The sequence below is a fragment of the Carlito syrichta genome, unplaced genomic scaffold, assembly GCF_000164805.1.
Source record: "Carlito syrichta isolate Samal-C Ts95f unplaced genomic scaffold, Tarsius_syrichta-2.0.1 Scaffold311998, whole genome shotgun sequence".
NCBI lineage: Eukaryota > Metazoa > Chordata > Mammalia > Primates > Tarsiidae > Carlito > Carlito syrichta.
Genome location: NW_007256094.1, coordinates 132,235 through 145,205, shown reverse-complemented (window position 1 = coordinate 145,205; position 12,971 = coordinate 132,235).

Genomic DNA, 12,971 nt, shown 5'->3' with positions numbered 1-12,971 from the left:
TGGATTAAATAGGTTCAATCTGTCCAACTGGCAAGCCTAGAAGGCCAATTGAGCAAGTAACTCAGCACTCCTAATACCCAGCCACTACATCGGCTGAAAGGGAATGGGGTAAACACGTGCTAATGACCAAATCCAATTCACTTATCATGTGACCATCAGAGTACTGGGATCCTTCGAGCAATTCTCGTAAAACTTTTCTATTTAAAAATTGTTAAGCCGGGCTCGGTGGCTCAGCCTGTAATCCCGTACCTTTGGGAGGCTGAGGTGAGTGGATTGCCTGAGCCCGCGGGTTCGAGACCCGCCTGAGCAGCGAGACCTCATCTCTACAATAAATCAAAAAATCAGCCGGGCGTGGTAGCACATGCCTGTAATTCTGGCTACTTGGAAGGCTGAGGCGGAAGGATCACCGGAGCCCAGCAGGTCGAGGCTGCGGTGGCCAGGAGCGGCCACTGCACTCCAGTCTGGGCGACCGAGTGAGACTCTAACTCAAAAAAAAAAAAATATATTGTTGAGAAAAAAAATACGTTTATTAGAAGATAACTAAGGAGGTAGGTAGAACTCACAAGATTTGGTTTTGATGGGCTATGGGAAAAAAATGAAGTCAAAGATGACCCCCAAGTTTCTGGTTACAGTTTACCAAGACTGGCAACATGCAAGAGGAACAGACCTTCTCAAGTTCCTCTTCTGTCTTCACCTACTTTTCTCATCCCTTAAATGTGTTGGTCCATAGGGATCTTTATTTGACCTGTGTTTCTTCTCTTTTTGACAAAGGCCTCATCTACTCTCCTCCCACATACACACAAACCAGCAGCCATGACACAGAAAAGTTCAACATCCCTGTAATGGGTTAGTCCCAAATCTGAACGGCTTTGTGTGTAGTGTTTACCTATTCCAAAGAAGTCACCTCGAGGTCCAGCAAGGAAAGACACTGGTTTATTCTCATGGGAGGCACCAATGGCAAAGGTCAGTGAGGAATCTGTATTCATGCCTCGGGGCAGTATAGCAAGCAGGTGTTTTGTTTTCCCGTTTTTGAGTTGGAGTCTCCCTCTGTCGCCCAGGCTGGAGTGCAGTGGCACGCTCACGCCACCACAGCCTTGACCTGCTGGACTCAGGTGATCCTTCTGCCTCAGCCTTCCAAGTACCTGGAAACACAGGCATGCCACCATACCTGACTAATTTTTCTTTTTTTAGAGACGAGGTCTCGATAAGTTGCCCAGGCTGGTCTTGAACCCCTGGGCTCAGGTAATCTTCTTGCCTCTGCCTCCCAGAGTACTGAGTTTACAGGCATGAGCCTCCACAACCAGCACAAGAAGTTTTAGATTCAGGTGAGTTAATTATTTTAATTGCTGTAGGTGTTCACAATGACATTGCTTAAGAGTGACAACTACATTGTTTTCAGCTTTGCTTGGCCACCTGCACCCCATGACTCATTACCAGCCTTGACCAGAGGCCACTCCCTGAGGGAAGAGAGAAACAGTCTTTGTCTGGACAATACCCCGTAGTCCCAGAGACACATCACTCTCAGTTTATCATTTTTCTCTCGAAACCTACTGTACCTCACTCAGTCTCCCACTTATAGAATCTAATCTGCCATCTACCTGCTCACAAAAGAGAGAGACCCGGAAGTTGCCAGAGTTTATTCTCTCTTATAGCCCCACATGGAATCAGTCACTAAATCCTAATTTTCCACCTTACTCTCATATATCTGCCCCTCTCTGCTTCTATGTGAATCCATTACTGCTCACTTGAGTTATAATTTTCTCCTTGTGTGTTTTCTGTCTCCATTTGTGTTGATCTGTTTCTGCCCTGCGCCCTCATGCCCTCATGCACACGACATCTGAAGAGAGATTTCTAAAGTGCAAAGCAATCATGCCATTCCCCTGTCTATACTCGACAGAGGCTCTTGGGCCTGTCATTCAAGGCCTTCCATGACCCTGCCCTGCTTACCCTTCCAACCTTGTCTCCTGATGCTTGCCCAACATACTTTGCACTCTTGTCCCCTGCCAACTTTGCCACTCTGAATAAAAAATATGGACCAAACAGTAACCACAGGCATCCTATATTGCTTTTAATTCATTGTGCCTTCAGGGAGTGAATTTGTCTACAAATTCAGAGCATCTTTTTGAGGCCTTCATGTAGTCACCATTGAAGGGATAAAATTCTTCATCAGCAGGGGTTTGTCAAGTGGACAATGTTCCTTGGATGCTCTGGACTGTAACAGAATTAAAAAAAGATAATGTTTGCCTATTTTTAAAGGCCCAGAAAACACCTTTAACTTCTTATTCCCTAAATTACCACTGCTTTTTCTTGTAGCCAAAAAGTAGAAAGGATCATCGAGTACTATATCAGGAACAACGTTATCCATATGGTGTTAAGTGGTTCCTGCTAAAGATGCAGAAGCAGCTATTATTATTGAATACTGCTATCTCATCTATTCCTCACCTCTATCCCAGGAGTTTGATGTTATTATCCCATTGTACAGATAAGGAAAATAACCTTCATTTGATTTACACCCATTAAAGGATATTGTGGACTCTACAAGGTCAATAAGTATTATGCATATAGTTCACCACTCCTGGAACATGCTATTCACATAAATATGTACTGCATGAGCAAATGAATGAATGGAGCAAACAGTATGTGTAGAGCTGCTATCAAAACCCACAGTGACCTGACCACAGAGTGGTGGCTGCTCTGTGCTCATGATGAAAAACTCAGCATAGGAGAAAGTCCAGTTCGACGAGAGGCTGACCAAGTTCTCTTTGTCTGAACTCTCTCTGGTTGTGGTTTAAAAAGATGAAGGAGAAAGAGTCTAACCAATCTCTTAAAATGATGCTAGGAAGAAAATATAAGAAATGTTTATAAAACCTTGTAAATATATATAGCACTAAAATCAAGATGATAGCAATATTTGAATCCACTATTTCCTTGTGGATGTTGACTATGCATGCTTTTCTCTAAGATTAAGGGAACTTATGAGTGAAAAACCCGGGCTTCATCTTACATAACTCTTATTTCAGGTCGTCCTTACCATTTGTGTGTTAATGGGGATAGGAGTGATTCTCATGTAGCCTCTGGAGGGGTTGTTATCAGGTCACATAGATCCCGTGTGTCTGATAGATTTATATCTAACACCCCTTGTGGGAAAAATTGCATTCACTAGAATGAGGTGAACTAAGTCCAGGTTTAGACATTACCTATTAAACAAAATCTATTACACTGTCAAGGACAATAAATCGTTTAATTCAACATTTTAAATGTGAGAAGTTAATGATGGTGGAAGAGTTAGATACCTTATACATTTATCATCCTGAAGACAAAGATATGAAAATGTCAAAGCCACTTGCCTCGGAATAGCTTCAAATGTTTTATCCCAGTAACTATAAGTTGGTTAAATTATGAAACCACAATTAAGAACAATTATCCATGCAGTAGTGAGATAGATGCAGAAACCCCCAGTAGACAGCTTGGCTTGGTGATACATCAGTCCACAACCAGAGCCAGTCTGAACCGTGATAGACTCACAAGCTTTATATTCCTCTAATAACATTTCATAAACCATCAAGGAATAGTTTATGGCAATAAGCAAAGGAGATTTGTAAGATCCTATGTCCATCTAAACTGGAAATATAAAATACTCTGGAAATAACATATTTAAATTAGCATGGATGATGTGAAGCTCTTCACTTATTTTTAATTCATTCATTTACAAAACTTTTCTGTAAACTTTAGGCTTTGTTTATCTGTAGATTTAAATAACTAAGCTTGTATTTTTAAGTTGATCAAAGCTAGTTGATTCTGGGATCATAGAGGAGTTCTATTTTGAATTTTTTATGGAAACTTCATATTGTTTTTCATAATGGCTGTACCAATACAACAATCCCACAATTGGATAATTCTACTTATCCCAAGGAAATGAAATCAGTATCTCAAAGAGATGTTTATACCTTCATGTTTATCGCAGCACTATTTACCACGACCAAGACATGGAAACAACCTAAGTCTCCATTGATAGATTAGTAGATAAAGAAAATGTATGTACTATAAGAAAGGGATTGGCAGTAATAGGAAACTGCCAGGGGAGGGGAGGTGGGATTGGCAGTTGAAGGAAACTGCTAGGGGAGGGAGGGGAATCCTCATCAACAAGGGTACCTGCATAATCAACGTTTGTACACCTAACCCTGAATTGTACCCCACGTCTTTATAAAAAAAAAAGAAAGAAAATGTATGTAATACACACACAATGGAATATTATTCAGTCATAAAAAAGAAGGGAATCCTGCTATTTTCAACAACAAGAATAAACTTGGAGGATGCTATTCTGAGTGAATAAGCCAGGCACAGAAAGACAAATACTGTATGATCTACTTCATATGTGGAGTCTAAATAAATCAGATTCATAGAAACAGAGTGGAATGGGGTTTGCCAGAAGCTGGGAGTGGGAGAAATGGAGAGATGTTGATCAAAGCGTACAAACATTCGATTATCAGATGAGCAAGTCCCAGGGATCTAAAGGCTGTGTGTGGCGATAGTATGCAAATTAATTTGATTGTGATCATCATTACACATTGCATACATATATCAAGTCATCACTTTGTACACCTTGAATATATTCAATCTTGTCGATAATTAAATGTTAGATAATTAAATATTTTAAAATAAACATGAAAGCTAATTAGCTTTTTGCTTTTTCTTTCTTTCTTCTTCTTTTTTTTTTTTATTTTTTTTGATACAGCATCTCACCCTGTCACCCAGGCTGGAGTGTGGTGGCACAACCATGGCTCACTGCAGTCTGAAACTCATGGGCTCAAGTGATCCTCCTACCTCAGACTCATGAGTAGCTGGGACCACAGGCACATGCCATCAGGCCTGGCTAATTTTTTTACTTTTTGTAGAGACAAAGTCTTGCTATGCTGCCCAGGGTAGTCTCAAACTCCTGTGCTCAAATGATCCTCCTGCTTCAGTCTTCCAAAATGCTGGGATTACAGGCATGAGCCACTGCTCCCAGCCCAAAGCTAGCTTATGTCTAACACACATTTCTTTGAATTATTACTTCCAAAGTTCTCCTCTTTGAAGTGTTTATCCTTCTTTTTTCCATAACAACTACTCCAGGTCAAATCCAAATAGTGACCACCCAATAAATATTTGTTGAATAAATGAATGCATTAATGGACAAATAAATGAAGTCCTCACAAAAGATTCCTGAACAAGACTCCAACAGTTTTCTCAACTTTCCGGTCTTTCTCGATTCTCTTCTATCCCACAGGCTTGCCAAGTTCATTATGTCCCGAACATCACTTTCCAGAACTATCTACTCCAAGGCAATTGATTTAAAAATGAGATCCTTCCTTAGTTCCAGTTGGTGGCTACTGTTGTCACATTAGTCCCCTTCCTGGGAAAGAGCTGATTACCTATTTTCTCAAATCACAGGGCTCCCCAACACGCAACCTGGGGTCACCCCCATTGCACCAGGTTGTTCATTCCAAAGACCAACAATGAGGTCCTGAAACAAACAGCTAGAAACAGGCTGGCATTTGATTAATTCAGCTGCACTGAAGTGCTCTGAGCTTTTACTAGCAATAAATATTTGTCCTAGTGTTTCTCAAACTTTAATAGGTACAGGAATCTCCTAAGGGTCTAAGATTCTGCATCTTTAATAAGCTACCAGGTGATGATGATTCTGCTGGTCCACAGACGACACTCTGAGTACCAGTGCTCCAGAGCTGGGGTTTCAAACTTGGCTACATGATGAAATTATCTGGAGCATTAAAAATACTAGTGGCTAAGATAAATTCCAAAGATTCTCATTTAATCAGCCTGAGGTGCAGCCTAGACATCAAGATTTTTAAAGCTCCTTCAATAATTTTATGTGTAACCAACACTGAGTACCACTGCTTGAGACCAGTGTTTCTCAAATTATTATTTTTTCATTATTTCCCTCTTTAGGAGTTTTTTGGGATACTTTTCCCCTAAATACCCTCCACTGAAATTTAACATTACAGCTATATTGTACATCTATGTGTTGTACACATACCTGTGGTTTCTTCCAAAAATTTATTTTCATTATTTTGGGGTGCAATATCACTCCCTTTGAGAATATTTGCTTTAGACTAAGCCTAAGGACCTCGTTTTGCCCACCATCACAAATCCCTTCCAATGGAGGCAGTGGGTCTCAACCACAAAGAGCCAGGCTGGAGAGAAACCACAGAAAGGAGATCTGATCAATGCACCTTTAGCCCTTGCATGCTGAGCCATGATTGGCTGCAAGACCTGAAATCCCTCTGTGCTTTTCACCACCTCATTGGCGGCGGTCACAAAGGACAGTGTATATCCTGTCCAATCCAAATGAGTAAGCCTTAGTGCTTGACAGTATATCCCTACTTGTGTTCACAGCCAAGCCTTTCTTTTTATTGCCTGATTGCAACACCTGCCTGGAGACCAGCGGGCTCTCCATCATTGCGTAAAGCAAAATATCTACAGGAGACATTTTAATGCACATACTAACTCCTAACACTTGCTCCGGTTACAGGAGAGCTTGTGTAAATTGTGGAGGTATAGGTCACAGCTATCATGGGGAAAACAGCATTACAGTCGAGAGGCAGAGGAAGCTGGACTCTAAGCCAGATGCAAAGCCCTGACTATGGGGAAAGCAAACAAAAATGTGGTACCAAAGAAGGGAAGAGATAAATAAAATAAAATAAAATAAAAGGAGAAAGAAACAAACATGATTGTGTGTCTACTTTGTGCAGGGTGGTGTATAAACACTATTTTATCTACCCTTCGACTCCCTGAGTCTAGGAGGTGGGTTTTGTTCTCCTTGTTGTAACACGCAAGAGCCCTGAGATACTGAAACTGTCCGAGGTCCACCCTTAGAAACTTGGGGAGCCAGCATTTAAAACCTTGTCTGTCCAGCTTGCTGCCTCCAGCCTTGGGCAGAAAAACACAGATGAGCCACTGTAACATTTAGAATCCCTTCCAGAGTTTAAGCCAGGAAGCTCAAGATGACCTAGCCATGACAGCAGGAACTCTGGTTCCTGCAGCAGCTCCAGACTATAAATCAGAGGCTGAAACGGATATTTGACATCAGCAAGAGACTACCTGTAATCAGGACCTCCACAGAGCATGGATTCACGCCCCTGAATCCAGTAGAGCACCAGAAGTCATATGGAAGAGTGAAGAAGGGGAAAAAGTAGGACTGGTCTACATTTAACCTTAAACAGTAGAAGAAATAGAAGCCCTGGGTGCCCTAAGGACACAAAGACACCAGAAACTATGGGAAGAGGCCGGGCGCGGTGGCTCACGCTTGTAATCCCAGCACTTTGGGAAGCCAAGCCCGGAGGATCGTTTGAGGCCAGAAGTTCGAGAAACTATGGAAAGAAAGAAGCAGTCATGGAGGTAAAAATTCCAGGAAGTGGGGGGAAAAACTGGAAAATGAACAGCCCCAGAAAAAAAATAACTTACTTGCCTTCAGAAAGTAGGGTTCCAGGGATTGGTTGTGGTGGCTCATGTCTTTAATCCAGGTACTTGGAAGGCTGAGGTGGAAGGATCGCCTGAGACCAGCAGCTCGAAGCTGCAGGGGCCATGAGCATACCCCTGCACTCCAGCCTGGGCAACAGAGTGAGACTCCAACTCAGAAAAAAAAAGAAGAAAATAGGGCCCCAGGGATCACGGTCCTCCACTCTAATGGAGCCTGTCCGACCTCATGGTAGAGAGTCGGGAAAGAGAACAAAGAGTTAAGCAAACCCCAGGAATTCTAAAAAATGAGACTTTCTCCTTAGAGAAAGAGGAAGACAGATCCTCCCCCATTCCCCACTCCAGACCTAATGCCTGACTGCACCAGAAAAGCCCCTTTCTCCTTCTCTTTGGGGCAAAATTAAACTAGCCCCAAATATTCCAGACAGAGGGGAGGAGGCACTAGAACCTGAGAGTTCTCGCGTGCACACAGGGACACAGAACCCACGATAAACTTGACCGTCCACATCTGCCTTCCTCCAGGAGAGAATCTGTTTCTTTCTCTTTGTCTAAACTGTGTAGCCTGGAACCCATCCCACGCCATGACAGATCACCCCCGGGTGAATTATAGGGCCAGCCCACACATCTCTCAGGGCCTGCAGAGGAAATCTTAGAAGTGAACCATTTGTCTTATCGTCACCAACTGTGCTACTAACTACAGGCTCACTCCCAACCCCACTCCTTGAAAGTTCAAATGGAGGGAGACCACTTCCTGTGGACGCCCACTACCTCAAGTCATTTGTCAAAATAACATACTTGTGGACAAAGGAAAAACGTGTGAATAATGCACTGAAATCCAAAGGCCCCTGAACCTTTTCCACTCATAACCATCTGGAGCTGGAAATCACCCAGTACATAAAAGGGGCTTCAGGTCAGGTAGAGACGCTGGCACTGACACCCCATTTTAAGGCATATCAGATCTTACTGGGCATGATAATAATGCTTTCTGAGGCCTACGGAGACCCTAGTCATAAGAGGGGGAATAAAAGACGCACGGTGTAAAAGTTACCTTCTCCAAGAAATGTGTCCGATTATTGCCAATGTGTTTATTTTTGTTTGTTTTGAGTCTGAGTCTCACTCTGCAGCCCAGGCTGGAATACAGTGGCGGGATCATGGCTTACTGCGCCCTCCTCAAATTCCTGGGCTCAGGCCATCCTTCTGCCTCAGCCTCCTGAGTAGCTGGAACTACAGGCGCATGCCACCACACCCAACTAATTTTTTTATTTTTGTGTAGAGATGAGATCTTGCTATGTTGTCCAGGCTGGTCTCGAACTACGCTCAAGCCATCCTCCCTCCTTGGCCTCCCAAAATGCTGGGATTACAGGCATGTGCCATCATGCCCAGCAGATTTCTGGATGGACGAAGAGTAGACTTAGCTCCAATACCCCTCAGGGTCAGATATCTGGGACATTTGGGAATTAGATTAAACTAGTCTGTAGGGCAAAGAGAAGGGAACTGTGGCTGTTTAAGGGATGAGGAGGGGAGTTCCTGTCCCCTTCCTCGCTTTGCTGCATGAATCGTATTCCTAAATTCATTTAGCTCCTCAAAGTAACCAGTTCATTTCCCCTCAACATGTTTGTTAAAATACTGAGCAAGAATTGGCAGTGTCAGATAATGCTGGCCCTGGCAGAAGAATCCCCACATGGTGTTTTGACAAGAGCAGTTCAAAGGGCCCCTCTGAGCTGGCATCACAAAGGTCTGCATTCCCGGGAGTAGTGAAGCAGAAATCGTTTGATTATTTGCTGAGTATTTACACAAGCACAATTACACTTGATAGGCAGATTAATTCCAAGAGACAAACTTGACTTCGAATCTCTCACTGAGGCTGACAAGACTGTATCTGTGCATTTTGGCTGAAGACAGTCTGCCAGCAGAATCATCGCTCTTTGGCATCAGGAGCATTGTGCAGCGAGACCAAATTTAGGGGAATCGCTCAGTGGGAGTCTTGTGTCTCAGCAATGAGGATCAAGGTCAATGATGTTCGGGCAGGTCAAGATAGTAGCAAATAGCTAGAGAATCTATCTACTCCAAAATAAAGAGTGGAAGGAAGGAAAGGGAAGGGAGGGAGGAAGAAATGAAGGTAAAGAGAAGGAAAGAGAAAAAGGAAGGGAAAAAGAGAGGGAGGGAAGGAAATAAATTAAAAAGAAAGAAGTCCAACACGCTGTTATCAGTCTGATTCGTAGACATTCCCCAGATTCACCACTCTGAAAATCCATTGAGTAATTGTGCAAATTCCCTGAAGAACTGTCAGATATTCTTTGTCTCTTCTTGCTTTCGTCCCCTGTGAGACAGCTCATTAAATCAAAAGTGCAAGGTGGCATGTCTAGACCACTACCACATTTTGAAAGAGAGCTGGGCATAAATATATATAATATTATTCACTTATATGTCCTTGGATACCAACGCAACCAAACTGGAAGTGTACCCAAGTAACTGCAACAGTGGCTCCCCTGGGGTGTGGATGCAGGACTACCAAGGGTGGGAGAGGACAAGGTTGAAAAGGAGACGCTTCCTTGGGGATCTTTTACACGTTTTGGTATTTGAGCCATGTGATTGCATTGCCCATCTAAAAATGCAAATGGATGAATAGAAGTACAAAAAGTTGGCCGGGCATGGTGGCTCACACCTGTAATCCCAACACTTTAGGAGGCCAAAGCGAGAGGATTGATTGAGCCCAGGAGTTCAAGGCCAACCTGAGCAACATAGCAAGACCTCATCTCTATAAAAAAAAAAAAAAAATTAGTCAGGTGTGGTGCCTATAGTACCATGTCCTTGGGAGGCTGAGGTGAGAGGATCACTTGAACCCAAGAGGTCAAGGCTGTGGTGAGCCATGATCGTGCCACTGCACTCCAGCCTGAGCAACACAGACTCCAACTCAAAAAAAAAAAGACAAACAAAAAGCAAACTATTTAAACGGCAGCCAGCAGAAGCCTAGTCATGTTTAACTGGAAACAAAGAGGAAGGCATCTTCCTCTTTCTCTCTACTCCACACCCCAACCTTTCCCTTCCCTTTCCTTATCAAGACTGGGTTCTGATTCTGCAAATCACTAGGACGTTCCAGAGCTCAGCAGAAGTTGAAACTGTGACAGCTGCTTGGTCCCTGGACCCTGAAACCTAAAAGCAGGGAGAGTCTAAACTTTTCCATCAAGATGAGTAGAAACACTTGGCGGGAAGATGAGCTCCAGGATCTGAGAAGAGCGGCTGTGAGGAGTATCTACTCTGCGGTCAGGCTGCCTGGGTTCCAAGCTCAGCGCTGAGGCTTCTCCTCTTTGAGCCTCCGTTTCCTCGTCTGAAAGCTGCCACAGTGAACACCCAAAGCCGAGGTGCAGAGACAGCTCCCAGCACTGGGCCTGGGAGAGGAAAGCGCTCACGGTGTTCACAGCCATTATTCTTCTGCCTAATGCTTTAGTTCTTTTCTTTTAAACATCTGAGTCTGGTCTCTATTCTTCTTAAATTTGGCATTGTATAACTTGAGTTTCTCAACTTGAGTTTAGAAAGATAAGTTACATTATATTCACACAGTTAGAACAAATAGAGTAAACCAGATTGGTAATAATTTTTTGGTCCCATTTCATACAGTGGTTATGCATGGCTGAATCTTTTTAAAAAATCAAAATCAAGCACTCTTTCCAAATTAAGCCTCTCCGCATATATTCATATACAAATATCTGTTATTTTTCTTTGCAGGGGCCTTCTTCCTCTATGCTGGATTTGCTGCTGTGGGACTCCTTTTTGTCTATGGCTGGCTTCTCAAGCTTTGGTTCTAAGCTGACACAGAGTATTGAGAAAGAGAAAACTAGCCACCAGACAAAATCTCAGTACACTCTGCAAGCGATCATTGGACAATTCAAGGTGATAAACTTCTGCACTTCAGAGGCAGCACGGCAGAAAGAGAAAAACCCGGCTTTGAAACTAAAACTCCCAACTTCTTTAACTTACTAATTGCGTGACTTCGGACAAATCGTTTATTCTCTCCGCTCCCTGGTTTCCTCATTCTCTAACTAGGATGACACCAGGATCTACCTCTCAAGACTCCTTTGAGGATCTTTTGGGACAGCAGGATGCTGTGATCCAGCACCTAGCCACAAAGTCGGCACTCTTCTGGGAGAACTGTTCATTGAAATGGAAACCTAGGGGTGATGGTAACAGACCAAGATCAAAATGAATAAGTAATTTTTTCCATCCAGTATTTGTTAGTGTGACTATTAGGAATTTTATGTTTAGTTCTATGCCATAACATAAAAGCAATATTTCGTTGTCGTTGTTTGTATTTTTTTAATTGTTTGTTCCAAGCATAATATTTGCAAAAATGCTGGAAAGGATGCCACAGGCCAATGTTGAAACCACTCACTTGGCGATGGTGAAAATAGGGTTAACTACCAGCATGGTTATTGCAAATCCTCAAGGACCCTGAGAAATCCCTCACGGGGGACCTAGTATATTTGGCCCTTGGAGCAGATCATTTTTTTAACATCCTCTTATCTGTAAGACAAAATTATTTTAAAATTCAATCATGTTCTATGAGTAATTATCATGATTTTTGATGTGCTTGTTCTTCAGTTTTAAAACAACTATTTAAAAAGAAGAATTTTCAGCCGGACTTGGTGGCTCAGCCTGTAATCCCATGCCTTGGGAGATTGAGGTGAGTGGATTGCCTGAGCCCGCGGGTTCGAGACCCGCCTGGGCAACTTGGCAAGACCTCATCTCTACAATAAATCAAAAAATCAGCCAGGCGTGGTAGCGCATGCCTGTGATTCCGGCTACTCGGAAGGCTGAGGCGGAAGGATCGCCGGAGCCCAGCAGTTGAGGCTGCGGTGGCCGGGAGCAGCCACTGCACTCCAGTCTGGGTGACAGAGTGAGACTCCAACTCAAAAAAATAAATAAATAAAATAAAATAGATAAAAAGAAGAATTTTCTATTTTAAATAAATTTTTTGAAATTTAGTAATCAATTTTATTTATGAATTAATATTTTCACTTACCAAACAAAAATGTTACACTTTGGACCAAGTGCTTTGAATTTTAAAAACAAATAAAAAAAAACTCTATGTGGTCACATAGGATGACAGAATTTAAATAACTCCAGTTCTGGGTTTTTTAGAGTATAGTCATTGGAATACCATTGTTTACTTCAATACTGTTTAAACTCAGAAATATGCAGTATCACAGGGATTAGAGACACATAGTGCACCCAGAGCAAACTTGAACAATTCTAAACCATTATGCATTTGCTCCCAAAACAAACATGCAACTGAGCCCAGGCACGTCGGAGGTCCACCATACGACAAGTTCTCCAAATTAGCTTCCATGTAGAATACAATCTTTATTAAAGAATAAGAAACTTGGCCGGGCTCGGTGGCTCAGCCTGTAATCCCGTGCCTTTGGGAGGCTGAGGTGAGTGGATTGCCTGAGCCCGCGGGTTCGAGACCCGCCTGGGCAGCGAGACCTCATCTCTACAAT